This window comes from Schistocerca gregaria, chromosome 5, assembly GCF_023897955.1.
Source record: "Schistocerca gregaria isolate iqSchGreg1 chromosome 5, iqSchGreg1.2, whole genome shotgun sequence".
NCBI lineage: Eukaryota > Metazoa > Arthropoda > Insecta > Orthoptera > Acrididae > Schistocerca > Schistocerca gregaria.
The window spans coordinates 285,800,790-285,807,317 of record NC_064924.1 but is presented as its reverse complement, the minus strand read 5'-3'; the positions used below and the strand labels follow the sequence as shown (position 1 = coordinate 285,807,317).

The 6,528-nt window shown below is 45.5% G+C and overlaps 1 non-coding gene across 1 annotated transcript; it reads left to right on the top strand.

The window, feature by feature from the left end:
• The first annotated feature begins 847 nt into the window (after positions 1-847).
• Trnas-cga (transfer RNA serine (anticodon CGA)) lies at positions 848-921 on the top strand. Its single transcript has one exon. It is a non-coding gene; the product is annotated as a tRNA-Ser (tRNA).
• Positions 922-6,528: the final 5,607 nt, after the last annotated feature.

The window sequence follows — 6,528 nt, the reverse complement described above, 5'->3', positions numbered from 1 at the left end:
CATCACCACAGCTGCATGGGATCCTATATACTCCTGCTTTTTCCAGTGGTTTGCGAGCGTCCTTGGCAGACTTAAGGTATTCCTGTATCTTCCTGGTGGGCTTGTAAATTACGGTAATATTCCGATTCGTCAAGATCCTCCCTATTCTTTCCGCTACATTTTTAACAAACGGCAGGAAAACCTTAGATTCTGCAGTAGCCTGTACGTCAGTATGCTTTCTACGTGGCTGCCTCAACGCACGTTTTATTTCGGCGGACGAATATCCGTTCTTCATTAGAGCATTGTGGAGATGTTCCATCTAAGCGTCGAGCAACTCAGGTTCACAAATATTTCTAGCTCTGTCCTCTAACGTCTTGATAACACCCCGCTTTTGTGGTGGGTGGTGGTTCGAATCCCGGTGCAAATAACGGTCCGTGTGCGTGGGTTTGCGGTATACTGAGTGGCCCAAACTACCATTTTCGTTTCTAAAAACATGCACATCGAGGAAAGGTAACTTGCCGTCCACCTCCTCCTCCATTGTAAACTGAATTCTCGGGTTTATACTGTTCAGATGTTCGTGGAACCGGCTTAGTTCCTCCCTACCATGTCTCCACAGCACAAACGTGTCATCCACGTATCGGAACCATACATTCGGTTTTTTGCTGGCAGTAACTAAGGCCTGTTCTTCGAATTTCTCCATAAAGAAGTTTGCAATTACGGGACGTAGGGGGCTTCCCATACCCACGCCATCCGTTTGCTCAGAAAACTGTTCATTCCACTTGGAGTATGTGGTCGTCAAACAACAACACTTGGAAGGTAGGAGACGGATACTGGCAGAAGTAGAGCTGTGAGTACCGGGCGAGAGTCGTGCTTCGGTAGCTCAGTGGTAGAGCGCTTGCCCGCGAAAGGCAAAGGTCCCGAGTTCGAGTCTCGGTCGGGCACACAGTTTTAATCTGCCAGGAAGTTTCATATCAGCGCACACTCCGCTGCAGAGTGAAAATCTCATTCTGGAACACTTAAACAGTTCTGAAATATCGGCAGGAAAAATTCGATCCAGCTGTTCCAATACATCATTAAGTGGAACCATGGTAAACAGCGATACCACATCGAAGCTGACCAATATGTCCTCCGGCTGGACCACTATGCCATTCAATCTGCTGATGAAATGTGTCGAATTCTTTATATAAGAGTCCGAACGGCCCACATGTGGTTTTAGCAGCGTAGTCAAAAAACTTGGGTAACGAGTAGGTGGGCGAACCAATGGCACTTAGTATCGGTCTTAACGGCACATTTTCTTTATGAATTTTGGGCAATCCATAAAGCCTCGGTGGTAGCGCAACCTAATTGCAGAGGCCTTTCTGTACACTCTCTTCAATGGAGGACTTTTTTTATTACCCGCGACACAGTTCTGAGAACGTTGTTAGTGGGATCCTTATTCAGCTTCCTATATGCTTGCGGATCCAGTAGATCAGTAAGTTTACTCTGATAGTCGACCACATCCATAACCACCGTTGCGCTTCCTTTGTCAGCTGGGAGAACTAAAATACTATCGTCGTCATTCAGAAGTTTTAAAGCTCTTCTCTCACCCACAGTTATATTACTTTTCGGCGGTTTTGCATTGGCTAATATTCTTACTGTTTCTATACGGATTTCTTCAGCTGTTACAGAATCCACAGCAGGAATTCGCAGTGTGGATTCTATAGTTATTCTTTTGAAACAGGACCGTACGTAGTCAAAGTACCTAAAGCAATGATGCAACTGGTTCCTCGAATGGGATGCTATTTAGAAGAGCAATCCAGCAGAAAGCCGCTAGCTAGCGTCGCTTAACCCAGCCTCTCTGTCAGGACAGAAGCTGTTCATTCCTGTAAAACCTGCTGACAGAGAACCCTTCAGCTCTCTGCTGAATAGCCGGCCAGTGTGGCCGAGCGGTTCTAGGCGCTACAGTCTGGAACCGCGCTACCGCTACGGTCGCAGGTTCGAATCCTGCCTCGGGTATGGATGCGTGTGATTTCCTTAGGTTAGTTAGGTTTAAGTAGTTCTAAGTTCTAGGGGACTGATGACCTCAGCAGTTGGGTCCCATAGTGCTCAGAGCCATTTGAACCATTTCTGCTGAATAAACGGAAGGACCCACGACACCATGTTCACTAAAAGACGTACAACTTTGCTTCCGCCGTTTTCCCCAACATTTGAGGCTTTAATGAAACAAACTGGTTACACATGTATCATTCAAAGTATTTTCCATCGTTGGCCACTACTTTCTCCCATCTTTCGGGCAGTGTACGAATCCCACGTCGAAAACATTGATCTTTTTAAGCGATACACGAATCGATCCAATTTGTGACTTCTTCATGAGATCGGAAGTGTTGGTCAGTCATGCCACGCGCTATTGATCTAAACAGGTGATAGTCAGAGGGACCAATGTCTGATGAATACGGTGGGTGGGGTAGGACTTCCCATTTTAAAGTTTCCAAGCACGTTTTGACCTCTTTCGCAACGTGGGGTCAAGCGTTGACGTGCTGCAAAATCACTTTATCGTGCCTCACGCTGTATTGTGGCCGTTTGTCTTTTAATGCTCTGCTCAAACGCATTAATTGCGTACGATAACGATCACCTGTGATTGTTTCACTTGGTTTTAACACCCCATGGTACACGACGCCGAACCGGTCCCACCAAATGCAGAGCATGATCTTGGATCAGTGAATATTCGGTTTGGCCGTCAATGTGGAAGCATGGCCGGGATATCCCCATGATTTTTCGCATTTAGGGTTATCGTAATGAAGCCATTTTTCGTTCCCGGTCACAATGCGATGCAGAAATCCCTTCAAATGGTTCAAATTTCTCTGAGCACTATGGGACTCAACTGCTTTGGTTATCAGTCCCCTAGAACTTAGAACTACTTAAACCTAACTAACCTAAGGACATCACACACATCCATGCCCGAGGCAGGATTCGAACCTGCGACCGTAGCAGTCGCACGATTCCGGACTGGGCGCCTAGAACCGCGAGACCACAGCGGCCGGCTCAGAAATCCCTTCCATTTTTGCCTCTGAAGCAACTGTTCACGAACACACATACGCCGTTCATCGTCTCTTGGTTTCAGCTCACACGGGACCCAAGTTCCTTCTTTCTGAATCATGCCCATAACAAGAATTAACGCCTTGAGGCGTTTTGAAATGGCTTTCAATATCACTCCCACTAATCATGCCACTTCTTCTTGAGTTTGACGCGAGTCTTCACTCAGCAATGTCTCCAATTCTGCATCTTCGAAAACTTTCTCTCTTCCTCGATTATGCCGGACTATGACATTAAAATCACCGTTCTTGAAGCGTTGAAACCACTCACGAAACGTTCTTTCGCTAATAACGTTCTTACCACACGTACCAAAGAGCATTCGATGAGACTCAGCCGCTGTTTTCTTCATATTGGAACAAAACAGTAACACCTCCCGCAAATGATGAGAATTAGGCTCGTGAACTGACATTTTCAATCAAGAACAACTCTATTATGCAGACTCAAATCGACTAATGTTTGAAAGAGGTTATGTTGACCGAGGTGGAAGCTAACTGCTTGACGTCTGCGATCTGTTTCTTTCGACCGCTACTTACCGTTGTCGCCACCTATCGGCAAACGGCGGAAACAAAGTTGTACACCTTGTAACAGGGAATGTGGGAGCCAGTCACGTATGTGGTTATTTACCAGAATGTACTAACTTCTCGCTCTTGTGTATTCAGCCAGAGTGGACGACTCCTGCTGTCTATCCCTGGCTCCTTTCTCTACGACTAGCCACACGAACGTGAACCGCCGCCTTGCCCGTTTTCTATTCCATTCATTTTTTGGCCTAAACTCGTACACTGTCAGTCAGTCTTTTCCTCCACCACTAACCGAGAGCTTTCTGTATTCTATATACCAAGATAGTATCCCAAGTTCAATGATTTTAACTCTTTTATTTCGCCACCTCCCTTCCGACGCTCTGCATCCTGTATAGCACGTGGCACTTATTCATTATTCACTAAATCCAGTGAACGATAACTACAATCACTTGTATAATATCCAGTTGACTCTTCACGTCGACGGTTATAGAGATGGCACTGGATCTGCAACGCAATGCACATACTGAGTAGAACTGTGCGTCGGCTTACATCCGCGTTTGGCGGATGGGTCTACTTGAGGACTATCTAAGTGATATTATGGTGGGAGCACAAAATAGGCCTTGTCGAATGTCACATCTCTCTGGCAACCGGCCTTAATTCAATTGCATGTCCGCCTCGGTAGACGCGCGATTAGTGCTGCAGTTTACCAACCAAAGGGGCCAGCGTTCGATTCCTAGGCCAGTCGGAGATTTTCTCTGCTCGGGGACTGGATGCTGAGTTGCCCTTATGTTCGTATCGTCGTAACTGACCTTCCACTGTTGATACGGCTGTATAGACACGTCCGAAAGCCAAGAAATTGGAAAAAAAAGACCCAGATTCACTAGAGTACTAGACAGCTCACCGCTCTTCCATATATGGCTTATGCAGTATCTTCCTGATTCGCAGCATAAGTAAGTTAAAATTAATCCTGTCTTCCTTGCCGGCCGCTGTGACCGAGCGGTTCTAGGCACTTCCGTCTGGAACCGCATGACCGCTACGGTCGCAGGTTCGAATCCTGCCTCAGGCATGGATGCGTGTGATGTCCTTAGGTTAGTTAGGTTTAAGTAGTTCTAAGCTCTAGGGGACTGATGACCTCAGGCGTTAAGTTCCATAGTGCTCAGAGGCTTTTGAACCATTTTTCTGTCTTCCTTCACGTAGAAATTATAATCTTGCGAAATCGCATAAATCTTTTTGAAACACCCTTACACAAGACATTTACAGTGGTTGCTTCCGCCAGTTGAAGCGCAACTTGATTTGTTCCACAATCCTGAAGATTCTCTTTCCCGATGAAATCCACAGAACACGATATGTGAGTGAATGAATGACTGAACGAACTTTCTTTTATTGCCTGAGAGTATATTTAAATTTCGTATTCAGAGTGCCACTCCGGCATCCCGGTGTACTTGGTCAGCTCTTCCTTACTGCCCGATAACGCTTCTGCGGTTTCCTCTCACTTTACGCGCTCGCTTGCTGGCGCCCGTCCACGCCGCAGCGCACGTTTTACATGACAGTATAATTGCTTGTCTGCTCCAGTTCCCTCCGAGCGGGCTGTATACTTCCCAAACTGTACGGCGCGGCGGGGACTTCGCCACCGTCTGGCTGCCCTGGAGGGCGACTATCCACGTCGGGCGCGATGACGCAGAAAAACACGCCGGAACTGCACTCGGCGAATTCTAATTTAGCTTTCCTTAAATCGTTCTCCACCAACGAAACGGGCGATTTCTTCTCCAGTGTCTCCATTCGCTGGACAACTTGTCTGCCAGTAGAAATCGCGCAGTCGGAGTTATGACTGAATACGAAGGGTGTCCAGATACTATAATGAGTGTTCTGAATGTCACATGCACTAACTATGTTATTTCTGTCTCTTGTGACAAACGAAGAAATTGGGAAGTCTAAAGTTATTAATTAACGTTATCCATAGTTCCTGTTCTTCAGGTCGGTACTGACTTATGTTCCTATAATACAGGGGAAGAAAAGAAGCCCTCAATCACTGACGTCGTTTTTTATGTTTTATTTCGATTCGTGAAGGCTCGTCTCTGGACACTAAGCACATTATGATATCATCATTTGTACCTGGCAAGTCTCACGTATGTGCTTCTGTTGAAGGTCGTACTCACTTTAGGTACTTCAATGACCGTTGTAAATACTCGTGTATAATATTTATACGTTACCCTAGTTTTTCTGACACGAGTAAACATTTCATATTCCCGTTTTCGTTAGAAAAATTTAAATATTTCAAATAAAATATTCAAAGTTGTTAGGCTATGTCATATTCCTCTCATTTTCTTATTATACAGGGTGGCGCACGAAATGTGTTACCATTTTGTTTTTGAATATAAGCTTTATTGACAATACAATCTCAAAGGAACATAAACTACAATGAAGAGCCGTCCATGGAGATTTGTTCTAACGCAGCACATGCTCAATATGTCCATCATTTCGTTTCCCAACTTCCTTAAAACGAATACTGAAGTTAGTGATGACCCTACGACACATGTCTTCCGTAATTTCACTGCAAGCTTGAAGTATAAGTCTTCTGAGCTTCATTAAATCGCGTGGACGTTTCGGGAAAATTTATTCCCTTAGGTACCCCCAAAGAAAAAAAGTCACATGGATTGAGGTTCGGACTATTGGGGGGCCAATTTTGTCCGTCATTGAAGCGACCTGGAAACCTGGGTGAAATGATCCGCATGTCGAAATGTTCGTGTAAAAACTCTGAAACAGTGTTTGCAGTATGTGGCGTTGCTCCATCTCGGAGCATAATGTTGTCGTTCATGAAGCACTTGTGGGCTTTCCGCAGCCCAAAGGCGTACATTTTGTTTGTTGACCACACCGTCTAAATGAAAATGCGCCTCGTCTGAAAATCAAACGTTGTTGAGAGTTTCTTCACTATCCTCCTCGCACTGAGCAAACAGTAGTC